The sequence below is a fragment of the Camponotus floridanus genome, unplaced genomic scaffold, assembly GCF_003227725.1.
Source record: "Camponotus floridanus strain SB8 unplaced genomic scaffold, Cflo_v7.5 scaffold1, whole genome shotgun sequence".
In the NCBI taxonomy this organism is placed as follows: Eukaryota; Metazoa; Arthropoda; class Insecta; order Hymenoptera; family Formicidae; genus Camponotus; species Camponotus floridanus.
The window spans coordinates 2,951,456-2,970,227 of record NW_020229214.1 but is presented as its reverse complement, the minus strand read 5'-3'; the positions used below and the strand labels follow the sequence as shown (position 1 = coordinate 2,970,227).

Sequence of the window (18,772 nt, the reverse complement as noted above, 5' to 3'; positions counted from 1 at the left end):
CGCAAGAAACGACCCTCGCACGTGATAGTTGATTCAAAATACAAAAACAAGGTACTTAACAATGTAGATATTTAATTTTTAACAAATTTACACACATGCGCAATATTCTGTTTCTTTGAATTTTTATATTAATTATTAATAAATGATATATCGGCTTTTTGTTACTTTAATCACTTGAAACTCTGTCAATCCGTGTATTATTGTGTGTTTTTAATAGAAAAGCAAATTACATTAGCAAATTAAATAATATTTTTAAAAACCTAACCGGCATAAAATTTAATGTACAATGCCAGATATATTTAAATTCAAATATTATTAGAGAAATAATTATTTCCCGTATGCATATCGCAATAAAATAATAATTTATAATTTTACTTTAATAATTTCATTTTATAATATCATTTTGTTTCTAATTTTAAACAAATGTATCAAGCAGAAATACTTGCTTTAAATAAGGTAACAGTCGTTTCGATATATTTATGAGTCGTGAATCGAGATAATTAATTAATCTCGCGGATTGATAATTTTTAATTATTCATAAAAAATAATCGCGTTTTTATATAGTATCTCTTTACATTTATTGCATATATCGAGAAAAATGATATGACGATAGATGGAGCGCCTCGTTTCATTATTTTCCTGTTTAAGTCTCAGCGTATGAATGATAATAAGGCGATCATGTGCAAACAACGATGTAACATCACATTATACATCCAAAAAAAAAGCATAATGAAATTTAAATGTTAAATAATAGCGTGATATAAATTATTATTTTATTATAATATTTAATAACTATTTTTAATAATAATTATCTTTATGAATAACTATTTCTATGAACGAAAAAACACTTGTCATGCATTTATATGTAATACATCATAATACAATATAAATGTATTTTATCAAATGAAAATTATTTTAATGCTTTATTTCATACATAGAATTAAGTAATAAAAAATCATATATTGAGGAAAGTTATTACATAATTATTAAATGAATAAATTAAACGCGGTAACTTATCAATAGAAATGAGAAACTTGGAGGGATTCTGATACGCAAACACATGTCCGTGTTGGTATGTATGCGGCTTTCGCACCAAAGTTTGCCAGCCGCTCACACAACGTTTCCAGACTACTCGTGAACACGTGTTCGGCTTGATGCGTGTATCACGAATAGACTCTAAAGCATAGGTAATTTGTAACTCGATCGTTCATACGTGCGAATCTAATAAAAAAAGCGTAATTTTAGCAATATCAATTAATCGTGATTGTTTGATGATATTAAGCGATACTAATTTTTTATTTAATTATCAATATGTTTAAAAAAATTTACTTTCCATTATATAAATACAAATTAAATACAAATTAATTGTACATTAATTAAACAAAGACAGTGATACAAATGTTTGTCTGTATCGTGCTTCTCACTGAAATTATACAAAAAGTCTATTTCGAGCGCTCGTTTGGCGCGATGTCGTTAGAATATAAGACATTCGCAGAAATACTCATGGGACGGGTCTTTTTGCTTGCCACCGACATGATCGCGCCTTTGCCGCCGAGGTTTTTGGCCATTGCAGAGGGGGCGGAGGTTAAAGGGGATATGGCCGAGGTACGTAATGAATATATTTGCATATCAGGGCCGTTACCGAGCCGTTACTGGTACAAGGTATATCGAAGTACAAGTCTGCCTCGGCTGCCAAATATGCATGCATCTCGCCCGGGGCCAACCGTCCATACCGCTTCAACCAACGCCCATGTATATAACACTTGGAAGAGAGAATTGCCGATTAGTTTGCAAACTAGGGACGTGCATTCCGTCGCGCATGTATATATTTCTGTCTACCTACTCAAGCGTGGAATTTCGCGCTTAGGTTCGCCGAGGCAGGCGAATTAGTAACGGTACGTAAGAGACGTTAGAACGACAAGTCTATGATGAGAATCCTATTTGCTCTGCATTCTAAAGGCGATGAGATCTAATTCACGTGGCTTAAGTAACATATGGGAAATTAAAATTATTCGTAAATATGTTTTTTTAATATAATTTCGATATAATATAGAAAGGATTTTTTTGGAAAGAAGAGGAATTCATGTAATTTGCTTTAGATCCATCTAATATAATTCATTATCTAAGAAGCGAAAATAACTTCCAAACTTTTCCTTTAATTTCCTTTTCCTAAAGCAAAATTTCCACTCATTATTTAGTAGTTATAGACGCAAATAAATCTATTTTTTTATAATTATGTTTGCATGCATGCGTAGCGGTATTAAAAACTGATGATTTTACAACGGACGTGTCTCGCGCTGGATAACGAGCAATGAGGACCTTTTGGATTTTAAAAGTTCGATAATTGCCGAGGACACGTCTGCCGGTAAAATCGAGCCCACCGCAGCCTTTGTGGTCTAGTCCCTCCACGTCCTTCGTTTTCTCGTCGTCCTCTCGTCGTCTACCCTCGCATCGGTCTGTAAAAGTCAGCATATTTCAGCTTTCGCGCGATGCTCACTTCGTCGGCCGTGAATGGTAAGAGAGCAAAAAGCGGAGACAACGAGAGGACAGAGAAGAGAATCTTATCGTGGATGAATAGAAAAGAGAACGATACATCGCAAATGAGAGGGGAAGAAAGAAAGTGGAGAGAGTGAAAATAGGGAGTACGATCGGCGAAAATATACTCCTCCAGTCGCCTCATTTTTCTCAAAACTTTTCCCGCGTGAATTTGGATTAAACGTTCCGAAGTTTGCAATACGAACAATAATTTGCTCGGGGATTCCAGCGGCAGTTCGCTGGACCGAAAGGGAGAGCGGCAGTATCGATCCGGCGCGAGAGAGTTAGCGAAATTAAAATTCTAGTTCAACCAAGCAATATCCAATTATGGCGGAAGCAGGAATATTAGTATCCGGTTTTTACTTCTGTTTATCTTTTTGACGAATTCCCGACAAACATGAAGTTTATGATAAACTTGATTCGGTTGAAACTTCTGTTATATCAGGACTTTTGTATCGCGAAAAAAGGAAGAAGGCAAAGTTTATTAAAATAAACGGCCTGATACGCCCGGCGGTTTCTTTGAAGCCCATATTTTACGCCCCTTTCAAACCGTCAACGGATTGACGTGACCCTTTTACATTCGCGTCATCGTTACCATTCGCATGATTCACGGCGAGCGGCATCGATTGTTTCGCACACGCGGCTTTTCCTTGCATGAAAGCGTAGCGCCAGTTCCGATCGCAGGTGTATTCAAGTTTGGTCGGTCCATTGATTTAGTTTTCTACGTTCTGCCGGTTTGAATGTCAGCTATTTGTTCATTCCTGCACGGCCGCTCGGCCGATCGTTTTTATTCTATAACCTGTCATCGCGATAGTCCATCGGGAGTGATCAAGAAAACGATTCTTTTTCCATAGATTGATCGGTATAAATGTGATCACTGACTTGCGTAAAATACACATGTGTATATATGTATACGCATATATATCATGGCCATTTTTAACGTATTGACATATCTATACATATATATCTCAGATTAAATAAAAAAGTACGTCTAAAGCTATAAAAATCACTGGGAATCTACTAAAAATTTCATCAAAATAAGTATCGCTAAAAACTTAATAAAATAAAATAATTTATATATAATATTCTTAATGACAAAATGAGAAAAATTGACATAAATACAACTTTATTGTAATATTATAATTTTAGTTGTACTGATAATTCTTTACTATGAAGTTATAATATTATTTGGCTTATAAGAATATAAAATTCCGACTCGAAAACTCTTGTAATCACAGTTTCGAAGACAAGCCTGCAAGTATTCGCGGTATGCTGGAAATTTCTGTTAAACGGATACGAAGCGATGTTGGCTACAGAGTGTTAAGCTCGGATATTTTCCCCTGACAAACGCACCTTTATTGCCCCTTATCCGTGACTGTTCGTCTATGAAATGCCTTCAATCGAATCTACTTGGAATCACCTAAATTCCCTGAGAATTTAATCAGAACGTGAGCTCTCTGTCCGCCAGGCAGCGAGAGAGTTCCTCTCTATCTCTCTCCTTCACTGTCTCATCTACTTTCCTCTCTTTCTATCCCTCGTTTCGTACTCTCATCGCTTCTGTGCAGCTTTGTAGGACGCGGACAATAGTTTCACCGCACGTGCTTAGCTCCCCGGTCACGTGCGTGGCCTTCCAGTGGCTTCTTACAAGTTCAACGGACAAGTTTAGCTCCTTTCGTCTTTCGATAGTTAGGTTTCGATGCCTGGTCCGTAAAAACTACCAACTGACCATTCGTACACGTTCAGTATTTTTATATTTTTCATGTTTCCTCTTGGGTGTGCGGGAGAAACGTCTACAAAGACGAGTGTACATCATTGATACGAAATATTGCGATACGGGAATATAAAGACAGCGTTTTCCATAAATCCTGAAAATTTCTTGTTCCATTTTTTATAAATGAATTAAAAATTTTAAGGTACATGTTATATCTAATTATATTATTATGTTACATCGTATTTCCATCATTACGTAGCTAAAAATAAAAAATTGTATTTTTACGAGATACAGAAAAATAACAGATATATCGTTTTACAAATATATTTGGACAAATTTGAACAAATAAATTTTCTGTCAATTTTATTATATTCCGTAATATTACGCAATAGAGTAAAAACAATGCAATAGCATAGATGTTACATATAACATGTCATATTATATGTTATAAAGTTGCAAATCGATATATAAAATTCAACTGCGTCTAAGCATAAACATTAATGGCAAAAATAATTTGGACATTTCACACGCTATGCATGTATATTCACCGGTACAGAAAAAGATATATATATATATATATATATATATATATTCACCATACGAATCACATGATTCAAACAGTCTCGAGAGACTCTCCGATCGAGTGTCAAAGTGGTGCGTATCGGTGTCCGGTCAGACCGATGCTCGGCATCGCCCATCTGCTGTCACGGGCCGTCGACGTTTCCGTGCTTGCCACTCTATATTCTCGTGTTACGCCCCATACTACGTGTTTCTTCGGTTTCGTCGATACGATCAATTTTATAAAAGAGAAACGTAGGCAGGCATGGGGGACGCGGGAAAAAAAAAAGAGGCACGATGGCCGCGAAAGAGATAGGTAGGCGGAAATAAAGAGACATAGAGGCGAATAGATAGATAAAGACAGGTACGAAAAGCACACGAGGAGAGGAGATATGCCACATCGGGACGGAAAAGAGCGAGTAGAGAAAGGGGAGGCAGACTGTTTCGTGAGATGCGCTTGTTTCGGAATAAACAGATAGCGCCGATCGCGGCCTGAATAGCAAACAGCTCGTGGCTCGCCTTTCTCGTAGCACGAAAATGTTATCCCTCCCGCTGCGAGTGGGAAGAATACCATACCACGTATTTTTACCGTGGCGCCTATACGTTGTCGCAGCATCCGAGCAACAGAGAAGAGACAGAGGGAGAAAAACAGAGAAAGAGAGAGAGAGAGAGAGAGAGCAAGCCATGTCGGTGCAGATATCTACCCGCTACTTTTCTCTATTGCAAGAGACAAGGGGCACTAAAAGTTAACCCCGCCAACCGAGCCGAGGCTACCTGCTTCGGCAACCTAGGGATAGTAAGATACTCTGCTCGATGTACAAGCGAAAACTGCATTCCAAGTTCCTCGCTGTCCCTATCCGGAAACTGTTCTACTCCGTCACCTTCTCCTTTTTCTTCCACTGTGCTTCTTCGCCTGCCGTTTTTGCGCAAAGCTACCTACCTGTGCACTCGCGCTATACTTTCCGTACCGCGGAGGGCATCAGGGGATCGGAGAAGTCACTTTCTGTAGACTCATGTCGTGCGCTCCCTCGAGGACTAGGGTTGTTACAACTTTTCACGCCCGGCTATAAAACGAAATATAAAAATCCACCTGAGATCTCAATAACGCATTCTCGCAATAGGCAAAATAAGGCCATTGCTATTGCATCGATATTCCAAGCATTTTATGAGCATATTATTAAGCTGAAGTCTTCGTTAATATAATCTCTCGAAAGGATCAGCTTCTAAATAATTAATTTATACATCGTTAGAAAAATTGCTACATAAATAGAACAAACTGCACATTACAATATCTTTCGATTGCAGTTGATAAAGACATTGTTGCATATTACAATTATACATATAAAGACACATTATAAGAATATTTTTGACAAAAATGATTAATAATCAAAACTTATATACATCAATCATTATCATACATCACTTAATACATAAATATTTGTCTTTAAACGATAAATTAAAGATTTATATGCACTTATATGCTATTATATTATTTTTCATTGTCTTTATTAATCACCTTTTTAAATAATAAGTTTATATTAAATTATACCTTCTCAAAAATGTAGTATTATATTGACTAATTAATAATATAATAAATTAAAAGAGAAGAGAAAAAATAATAGTCTATGTTAACATGAAAGTACATGACATTACATCCAACTTTCTCGGAGTTTTCGTCGACATATGTAGTGTCCTCTTGTGATGTTATAGCATTGATCACTGCCTGGCGATGTCTAAGACAGCTTCTTGAAAGTAACCTGATCTTCTTCATCCGATTTCCGACGTCCCGCGGGACGACCTTTATTATTCGCAAACAACGTGGCATTCTGGCTCCCTAATTTGCAATAATACTAAATTATCCTATTTCGCAGCCGGAGACAGGCGGTAGACAGAAACGGAGTAGAAGAGAAGAGGAAGAAAAATGCTCTCGGGGAACGAGTCTTTTTATTACCCTATTAATCCCAACTAGCGCCTTATTTTTAAATTAACATTTTTATCTCCCCAGAAAACAAGCTTCTCTACCATCGTCCTCCCGCGGCCCCTTGCCTATCGTTGGCCCTTTGTTTTTTCACGCGTCTTTCGTCCTCTCCCTCACCCCTTGTCTTATTCTCTTTTTCACTAGATCCCTCGTTCCGCCTGCCATCTTTATCTCCCTCCGACGGCACTCGTAAAGCGCAAGATTATAGAGCTGAATTCTATTATCGTGGGCGGCTAGCGAACTGGAGCCAGTAAAGAGCAGCTTTCACGATATCATTAAGTATGCTTGCAATAGTGATACCGGAATCCATCGCGGTTTTCATACATTAAAAACAACAAACTTTCGAGATATCAGAAATTCATACATGGCTATCTTCAAACAATATTTATCGGTATTAAATCAAGAAATTTTTCTTCTCTTTTTGAATTATCGCTCGAGCGATCAAGTACTTAAATGCAAAATGCATACGATTTTTTACGATGGGGAAAGTATATGATAAAATTAATTAAAAAAACAAATCATTAAAATAAAATAGTATGAGAAAAGTTAAGATTCTGATAAATAAAATAATGATACGTTATATGGAATCTTTCGTATACTAATATAATAATAAAAAAGTATACTTTTTCTTGAACTTCTTATTACAATCCGTTTAATTTCCTCTTATTTTGTTTTTCTTTCTTATTTTTCCTTTAGCATCTAACTATACTGTTGTTTCTTTATTTCCGCTTCATTATCCACTCTTCCCGCCAAATAAATCTTTTTTACAATTTCTTTTTAAACAAAGGAATTATTTTTATTTTGCGTTTTCCTTTAAGGAAAAATAATAAATAAAATAGTTATAATAAATAATAAATAACTATAATAATATCTCTATTTTTCATAAAATTAGTATTATAAAAATTTATATTTGTGTCAAGTTTTGTTAGAAGTTAATTTTCCTCTTATATATTATATATGTATTCATGTGTATATAATTCTTTGAAAAAACATTTATATTATATTTCAAAAAATGTATTATAATAATGGATTTAATTTAATTGCACTAAAGTAAGTTTTTGAATAATAAATAATATAAAATAAGTAAACGTACGCTCGCGCGTAAAATAAATTTGAGAAGATATATATTCCAACTATATTCGTGTTGTTATATTCTGATCACTCATACGTAATAGATTCACCGCAGCGTAGTGGATTCACCGCACAACAAACATATGAGAAAAAAGCAACAAACTCTTTCGCTACAAAAACACCACTGGCCTGTGAGATATGCAGATAACAATTGTTTAAAAAACATTCCCGTTATTTATCGTTTTGCAAAAAACATAATTTCACGACGGAGAACCGTTTCTATTTGCAAATGTTTGCTCTGCATGAATGCGTCGTACGCACTGGAGGTTTTTATATTCAATGGTAATATGTACAATTTTTTCAACGCTGATAAATATTAAAGATACTAAACTGCATCCATGCACCTAAAATCATTAATTTTCAAGTTTCTACTGTAAACAGTTATTTCCAAATATTTTGTGTATATGTGTATATATTTTGTATTTTTTATTCAAATCGTTATAAGATATATATTAAATTTTTTTATTAAAAAAATATCGTGTGTGTATTAATAACATGTTTTTAAAACAGATATATTTATTTAAAAAATTGCAATGACTTTTGAACTTTAATAATTTGTATCATAATTTATACATAATAAATGTAACGTTTATGTGTTGTTGGGTAATTCCAATTATGCACATAAATATCTAGTTGCCAAGTATACAAATTGTGTGCATATCTAACAAAATAATATGCATATATCTACCGCCATCTCGGACATGTTTATAGTGACCGGCTATGACGCATGCGAGAAAACAGCCTTCGGCCAAGTCCGAACGGTTAAGCCGTGGAATCGGTGTACCAAATTGGATATTTTCCACGCCATGGTTCGCTTGGAGGGGTCGGCAACTCACGATGGAAAAATATCGTCGCCCCCGGCCAGCGTCGAAGACCGGAAACCTCGGTTTCCCGCGATTGGATCGCGCTCTTCGAATATTCGCGTATCGAGAAATGTTCAATTTCCGTTGGCAAAAAGCGGCTGGATACCTTTAATAGCTGTTTCTTGCTCTTCCGTTTCAAACGTAATATCCCCAGTGTGGAAAAGTAGCTTAAAAAGCATCCAGTATAATATTGAGTATTAATTCAACGGCCTTTATTTCAATATTTGAATTCCGCATTTATTACAGTCTTCCAGTAATTTTTTTCATGCTGAATGCACACATATAGAAAATCGATTGCACGTACTGTTCACAATTTCGATTACTACCTGTCTTAATATTTGAGATACAATTATTTGTGTTTATTTTAATTTTCATACCTTATTTGTCAATCTTAGATCTAAAAAAATGTTTTAACAAATGTATAGTAAATTAAAAATCAAATTATAAATGCGTATAATTAATTATAATTAATTGTGCACAATAAAATAATATTACCAAGTAATAACACAGATATTTTCTATAACACTCTTTAAAGATCATTATCTATTTCTCTATTATTTCCTTAGTATCGCCACTTTTTGTTGTAGGATATTTGTAATCAAGTATTTGTAATCAATCGGGTGTAATCTTTGGATTGGTCTACTTTTATTACTTGTCCAAATCAAACCTCTGGAATTCTAATATATGACATTGCCTTGGAATAGGTGCCACTAATGCTATCAGCTATTGACACAGCCGACAGACTGGCGCTACTAAGAGTTAAGTTTCCCTTCTGACTTATCCTGAAGAGGTTGACTACTATAACTGAATTGATTTTAGATAGTCATCGATGATGTCTGCCTCTATCTTATAGAGTATTATTCTTATACAGTGGCGCAGGGGCAAGCTATTAAAATCAAGAATTACTATTTTAAATATTATCTGACTGTAATTTTATATGTCAAACTAATTATAATATTCTCTAATTAATCTATAAATAATATTATCATTAATATAAATATGTATTATATATATATAATAAATAAATCTTTTAGGGATTAAAAATATCTACGATATTTTTCATAAAATATTTATGTAATGTATAAATTTTAAAATTAAAATTAAAATTTTTTTACAATATTGTATAATAAAAAGATTTATAAATGATACTATCCATAAATTGTTATTAATCATTTAAATTAAGATCACATTTACATTTGTTAACATAATAGAAAAATAGTAATTTTAAAAATATAGTAAAATATTATTTCGGACGTTACGCCATTGGAGGATCGCAGTGTTGGCCTCAAAATAGTATAGCTAAAATGAAGGTTGGTTTTAGGCATCGCATAAGTGTGGATATAGTTCGAAGTGTTTGATATTCTACTAACCTCTGCCATTCGTTCATCTTATACTAACTTTATATTGAGTGCACAAATGCCAACATTTTTTTACTTTTATTTTGAGATAATATCTAAAATTATTATTTTTTTATGCTTGCTAAAATATATTAAATATTATAATTCTTTTTTTGTATTATATGTTAGTCATATTAGTATACTTTTTATTAATATATTATTGTCAGTTACAATAAAGCAAAGACCTACAAAAGAAAATATAGAAGCAGACAATACATGAAATGCAATAGAGGCCGTTTTTGAGGGAGTGAATGAACAGAATCTTGCGAATTAAATTTACGTGACCATGTTGCACACTATGAATATGCAGGGTCTCGTTATTCTACACATACCATTTGAGCACTATATGCGCAATATGGATATACTCTGCAACATGTTTCTCCTTTCGACGTGCTTTTCTCTATTTTATACTTTCTTTCTTTACTTTTCTATTTATATAAATCCTTTTTTCCTGCAAATACTTATTATTGATTTTATCAGTAACAAAATTATTATAAGTTCTATTAAAAAATTTTAACTTAGCAAAATTTTTTTAAAATATTTATTACGCAATTAATTATCGAAGATAAATTTGAAAATTTGAGAATATCATAAAATTCAAAAATATATTCAGTAATCCTTAATAATAATTTAATAATGAAATAACTTGCTATGTATATTGTACTAAATTATTTTACGCAAGTATTGAAAAATATTAGAAACTTTTAAAAAAAGTCATGTTAAATTAATCCATACGATGAAATTAATAACAAATCATAAAATATAAACTATAAAATATAAAGAATTTATTTTAAAAATTAAGAAAAATTTAAAGACTTAATGAATATTAAAAATAAAATAGTAATTTAAAATATAAAATATATTGAGAAATAAGGTTTTAGAATTTTTCGTACATTTAATTAAATAAATATTGTTGGAAAAATATTATAACAAATTGTTATAATAAATATTAATTTTTAATATATAATTAATAACAATAATAAAATAGTTATAATATATGAAGCATATCGTATGCGTTATACTACACTTATATTACAAAAAAATATAAACGAGCAATTTAAAAAGAAATAAATAGTAAGTGTTATGGAATGTGAAGTGAATAGGAAGATAGTTCGATCAGAACATAACACTGCGCAAATCAAGATGATCTCTAAGTCTCTAAGTTAGCCCCAGGCAAGCCAATAATTGCAAACAATTACTGTACATCTTCGAACTGACTTTACACAGCTTCAGTAGCTCTGCTTACTACTATAGCGGGAAAACAATTGTCTTTGCGATTCTGCGAGGCCGTTTCTATCTCCGCTTCACAATAGCTCCTCGGAGTTTAGGTAAATGATGGTAGTTGCCACGAAAATTTACTGGCGCAATTTTTCGAATGCCCCCCGCCCTCCAACGTACCCCTTTCTTTCTCCGCTCGGCTTTTTCTCTCTATCACGGACGGTAGGAGGGTAAATGATTTCGGAGTAAATTGCTGTGTGGAGAAGGTTAGATTCAACCCCGCCTCCAGACTACCTACCCTTTGATTCTTTCAACATGAAACACGTCCGTGCAGTTAAGGTACAACTCTAGGTCCATGAGAACATTGGAAGAATAGAATAAAGGGACTTTTTCAACTCATGTTTGAAGTAATGAGTAAAGATTCCAATTATACCAGTAACGAGCAAAATTATAAATATCTTTTCTCAATACAGTATCTAAGATTACTCCTTTTTCGCTTTTGTGCGTTTATCTATATTAAAACAATTATTATCAATAAGTTTAATATATATATATATATATATATATATAATCAATATGATATATTAAATTTAATAGAATAATTTTTATTAACTTTATTGCTAACAATAATTTGTTTCCAAGTGCACGCTTTTATACACACACAATGCTTTACCATCAAGCAGATAATAGATCTGATTCATTAACGAATGAGATATCATCAGAATCCAGAGGATTTCTTTTAATAAATTTTTTTATTCTTTTTTAGCCGCTTTACGAGTGTTCTGCGCTGATACGAGTAGGTTTTTTTCGATCTTTAGCTCCCTTCGCGTTTTTCTTTCATTTTTTTCCTCTACAATTTCTCTCGGTTGCCGCTCTTTCTGTCTGCTCTTCTAACGGAATAGGTACACGTGGTAGCAAATAACGCGTGATTGATTTCGCAAAAACCATATTCTACCATGAAATTGTCAGCGAATGGTACAAATTGAAAAATAAACTACACGTGTTCCTTCAAACACACTTTGATCATATCAAAAGTGTTGTGCACATGTTCTCGTAGGAAAAAAGCAAAAATTATCTTTACGACAATAATATTATATATATTAAAGACACAATATACGTTTAGTTACCGTGACATAACATTCTTCTCTCGTATCGAATTATACTGATTTCGTAAAAACTTTTATATATTAAACTATAAAAAGTCAATATATTAGAGTTATTTAATGATAATTAATTATATTGATATTGAGCGGCAAACAAAATAAGCTTCAAAAATATTCTTTATATAAAGAAAATAATGTATTGTTAGAAAATAATATTGTTTGCGCGAGGGATAATCAAAATATAGAAAAATACATGTATGTGTGTATATGAAAAAAATTGGCTTTAAACCAATTTTTCAATATTGATCAAATATCAAGTGCATTATTTTTTCAGCAATGACAAAATATCAAGCGAATATACAATTGATTAATATTCTGTATAAATTAATATAAAATGCGTTTAAAATATTATTATATTAATATCATATTTACTAATATTGCATTTAAACATTTATGCAGTCAAATCATGTATCGAATAAAGCAATTTAGACACAAAATTTATGATATATTGTATGAAAACTTAAATAATTAAGACAGAGTATATGTAATTAAAAGATAAAAATTAATCATATAACTTAACAATATTGAAGTAATATTTAGAAATAAGAAAAGCATATTTATATACATTTATATATCTTTTCTATCGTCGAGAATATGTTTGCATTTCCAAAAATATTCTTCACATAAATATAATCCATCATAATTTATATTATACAAATATCGTATTAAATTAATTGTCTCACAGCGTAAATCTTTGTTTCTTCTATAATACTAATTCCAAGCATTCTACCATAAAACTAAAATTTATTTCACATAGTCGTCTTCGCATTTATCATCCTAGCATACAACAATGTGCGTTGTTTTCAGCATGCCAACATTGAAGGTGTGGAAATTAATACACAAATTTGAACGGATATTAATTAATTATAAATAATGAGTAGGGCCGTTTAACTTATGTACGCGAGAGATTCGCCTCTTCAAGATCAAGTAATTTCATAGGATGACGCATACCTTTTCTTGCCAATTAATAGATGATTAATTATCAGGATGAGATTTTGAATTTTCTGCTAACCTCCTGCCACTCCTGGTTACTACAGCCTGTTGTTCTGCCACTCGGCTTTGTAATTAGCAAGACTTTTGCGCTTAGCTCCACGGTCCTCAGATTCACCATATAAAAAAATTTTGATGAGTTTAATTGATTAATTATGTATAGATACGTTGTCTATGTGTTTTAATCATGTTATATTTATATTATAAATATATTTATATCATTATATTTTTTATCTTGAGTTTCTCTCTTATATGCTTTTTAAAATGCACAGAGAAAGAAGGAAACTTTATATATTTATTTAAAAATTGTCACAATATTTCTATGATGTAAAACAATGCACCACATGTAATAACATACGATGCATTATATATGAAGAGCTATTTAAAAATCTGAAGCATGTTGAATGTGATATAGAATGTTTTGCAACCACCGCATTTATCATGGTACATCATTATCTCGCATACACGATTGTTAAAATGGATATACCGGCGTTTGTCGCATTCATATATATGTATAGAGGAACGGCAATCCTATTTCTGCTATTCGTTCGTTCTCGGTGATTGCGCAGTGATTGCCACGTCACTCACGAAATCAGCCCGTCTGCGCTCGCCAAATTAACGCAATTTCCAAAACAACGGATTTTACCTGTACTTCGCTCTATATGTCTAGAGCGTGTATGGTGCCTACGCATGCTTTAATTGCAAGTTCCGCTGCAAATACTATACATTGATCGACAAAGAAATAGTGTCAAATTTTTCCTTCTAGTATAATTCATAAATTATAAATTAAAAATTAGATACATAAAAATTTACAAAATATTAATTCATAATAATTATGATAATTTAATTAATTAAAAATGAAGCAGACAGATTTACAATTGCAAAGCAATTAATACATATTACAATTAAAGCAGAAAATCAAGATTATGTATAATCCATCATAAAATTTCTAAGTACATTATTAAATATATCAAACTAGACTCTTTTAAGGAATTTAACATAACGTCCAATTACTTACCAATCAAATATCATTTGCATTTAATAAAATTGCATTATAATGGGTAAATGATTAGGAGAAATATTAATAAGAATACAAAATTAATAATAAAATATCATTATTCCATAAGTATATGTGTAATTTATAAGTTAAAGTAAACTATTTTTAGATACTTTAAATCATCCGCATCCACTCCTCTTTCCCCACGCTCCATCCAATCTCCAATATTCCATCCTTGAATTCGCGGCCCGAGGCTTTCCTACCCTATATTTCAATCAGTGCTCTTGACAGGGCTCCTTCAGCTCGATGTAAGAACCACTTTTCCTCCTGGCAAATTAATCGGCAAATTAACCATGAAAAATTAATATCCATGTTCTCTGAAGCCAACTCTATAAAGTTGGTAGAATGCTAGCACTTTATGTAGAATTTTTAGATTAAAAAATTCCAATAAAAGTATAATATTATAATATTTATAAAAGTACATATATTTGTTACTTTGCTTACGTACATGACAAGTTAAAAATGTGATAAAGTATTATAACAGTACATTATATTTAAATTTTTCCAACATAAAATTAAAATTAAACTGACGTTAAAATATTAATGAATACTTGCATTATATATAAAGCAGAATATGTGCGAAGAAACATAAAAACATAATAAGTAATTATATTTTGATAGAAAATAAAATTATTATAAATATTATTCATTGTACTTATCTTTTTTCCAAATAAAAAAATAATTATATTATCAAATATATATAATAATATATGTAATAATTACCTTATATATCAATTAAAAATATTAAGATAATTAACAAAATATTTCTGAGAAAGAATTTAATATAACAACAATTTCATACATGATTATACGTCTATAAAAATATCTACAATTTCTTTTAAATTATTCTTCTTAATATTATGTTAATACAATCTAAAATGTTGTTTGTTTCATACAGAAATATTCATTATAAGCGAGTAGACAGACGATAAAAAACGATCTCACAAGACAATACTTAATCTCGTCATAAAAGGCCGCTTAAGATTGTTTTATTTATGGAATGAAAGCGGCAAGATACAAGAAAGGAATGGAAATAAGAAATGCAAGAAGAAAATAGTAGGAAGCGGAAGATAGTTGTTAAAAAAAAAGACAAGTGTGGTATTCCCAACGAGACTATCGGGGAACTATGTATTCGTTGAATCGCGATTGAAAGGCACTGTACCGCGTGTTCAAAGAGATAGAAAAAGAAAGCCGTACTCGCAATAAAAGCTCCTTGTAAAGCGAATTTTTATTTCGCAAAGTCGGACGAGTGACCTGCGGGGGTTTCTTTCTTCTCCGTTCTGATTCTTTCCCGCGTGCTTTTCTTTTCCGCACTTACAATTGTCGTTCTTCTCACTTTTCCCACATGCCTAGACACTTCTCGCTTCTTTACTTTCTGAAATCCCGTATTCTTGCTCTTTCACACACATTGCATTTTGTTTATTTAGTTTATGCTCTCGCCAATGCATAACTAAAAAATGAAAATCGAAATTATTCTATAGATTGATTCAAGTATTATTGCATGTTTCAACTACATTTAAATTGACGCTTTCTTTTCTTAATATATGTTATAGAGAAAATGCATATACATATATATAATTTGTTTTTCAATACAAATATTGTTTTATCTTTTAAATAGCAACACATAAATTATATTGCAAAAAAGATTATTATTTCAATTTTGTGGAAATTGAAATGAATATAAAGAAAAAATTATTGCAGGAAATAAACTAGTTTGAAATAAACACACAAGAGAAAAGCAACGATTGTTTGCAATTCACGTAACGTTGAGAACATTTTGTATAAAGTCTAATATCCCATTTTAACGGACCATTCGGCACGCACTTCTTTCCCTGCTTCTCGAAATCTCTCAAATCCTTTGACAATGATACGCGTTTACGGCGCTTTGAGGGGTGATAGGTGGGCACGGCTGAAATCTCCCGGTTTCTGAATAATTTTACTAAATTGGTCCCATATGTATGAGAAACAGCTCCTGCAAATCCACAACTATAAACGCGAGAGAAAACGTAATATATATATTTTTTTGTATTCCTGCGTGCGCTCTTTTGCCCCTGTCTTTTTTTTCTTTCTCTTTCTCTCTCTCTCTCTTTCGTCGACGCACATTCTTTTCTTTCTTATACCGTTCTTTCTCGCTATTTCTTCGATCTTCTCCCGGCATTCTTTATCTCACCCGCCATTCCAGGGACGGAATTTTAAAACTACCCTAGTAGAAATAAAGCAGTTTTATGGCCGATGCGAGCCTCTACACGGCTGGTTACTTCCCAAAAATATAATGTCTCAACGGTATGTCTACCCCATCCTTCCCCGCATATATACCCACCTATCGCGTTTATGATGCGCAGGAAATATTAACAAAATATTTCTTTTATGACTTCAGAGGTCGGGCGAGTAGAAGTGCAAATAGTAAGTAGAAATGTACCGTCCGGGTTAGGTAATAGCTTCTTCCTCAAATACGCTACATCTTTACGCTCGTAAATACTTCTCCATACATTGCTTTGGATACTATTTTACTGTTTTATATTATCCGACTTATTTGCATCAATAGCAAAAACGATTTATACGCGAAACTCCTCTTTTATTGAATAATTCGTGTGATTGGTCTATATCGACATTCGTGGTCTAATAATGTAGCGGAAATGATGGAATTGTTAATTATACTGTATTTTCAATAAGTTATATATATCTGAGAATTCTTAATATTAAATATACTCTATGTGTATGCATCAATTTTAATTGCAATTGTAAAAGGATATTATTGTAAAATTAAATTGATATTAAATAATTAAATTTACACATTATATAAAGAATCGTTAAATCAAAAGATGATATCGTGTACGTATGTGCAATAATATGTAAAATATAAAGAATAAAGTAAGGAATAAAAAATACAACTCAATTATTCAAGTAAACATATATGAAAAAGCATAAGCTCTACAGAAATAAGTATATCTTTGTCTTATATTGGTTTGTATTATATACATTATATAAATTGCATGTTTAAATGGCGCCACGTATAAAAGTGCGTGCGAATAAACATAAGTTATTCACCCCAAGTAGCACCATCCCCACCGTCTCGTTGATATCCTTAAGCAAACATGAAGACACGCAATACCATATGACCGAGACGACGCGCCGGAAATGGGAATATCTTGTGGCGTTTCCTTCTGAATTTCGATGATGCTTTCTATCATCGTACAGTATCCGTAGAAATCGGTTCTCGAGACAAATAGTCGCGAATATATGTAAAGTGGAAATGGGAAAGAATTCGCTTCTTTTCCTAAATCAAATCGTTCAAAGTATACGATGTGTGCACGTATTCGTATATTTTAGAAAAGTCACATCAAATACAAAGTTCCGTTTCATATTGATGGAATATTTAAAGTGCGATTGATATAGAATAATCAAAAATCGATGATCATTCAGAAACATAATCTTCTTTTTTTGAAAAAATTTGTCACATTTAATACAACTTAAATTTTTCTCACAATATATATATATTTACTTATAATTTTTATTAATTAAAGCAAGAATTAATAAGTAAGATATTATTTTATAATCAGAATGATTCTAGAGCTAATGTTACAATGATTTTTAAGAAAATGATAAAAAAGAAATGATTTTTAAGATATTAAAGTTTTTGAAACAATAAAATGCATTAATTTTCAAGAATTCACGATGTAACGACCAGAAGGCTCGTGGTCTCTGGTTGGTTTTATGGGTAGCTTTTAAACAAAATACGAAGTTCGTGTAGTGATCGTTAAGCACGGTCGGTGTTCTACGTTCACAGTGGCCTCACCCTTCGCTCTCTTGTCCTTCTCTCCCTCCACCATCCAGTCGATCCTTCTGGTCATCCTGCGGCAAACGCACCGTCCGATACCAGCTCGATCCTTAAGAGCCCACTCCATCAAAAGGGTGGCTTTTATACCTTCTATATTTACGAGGGATGTTTCTTCTTCCGCCGCCGGCTTTCTCGCGATAAGAGTAGGCTCTGCTATAGCGATCTACTTTTATCCGTACACTACTTCGGTTGCCCGTAAAATCGAAGGTAAGAATACCCCGATACGCATATTATACGGGTATTACCTTCCGCTGTTTATATATTCAACTCTTAACTTGAGATATTGCCCCCTGACGTGACGGCTGAATCAGATATTAAGAGCAAGGAGTGAAG

At 32.4% G+C, this 18,772-nt stretch overlaps 1 protein-coding gene across 5 annotated transcripts in view; it reads left to right on the top strand.

Moving 5' to 3' along the window:
- LOC105250434 (nucleolysin TIAR) overlaps positions 1 to 18,772 on the top strand; it is a 403,479-nt gene that overhangs the window by 86,221 nt on the left and 298,486 nt on the right. The window lies entirely within an intron of this gene.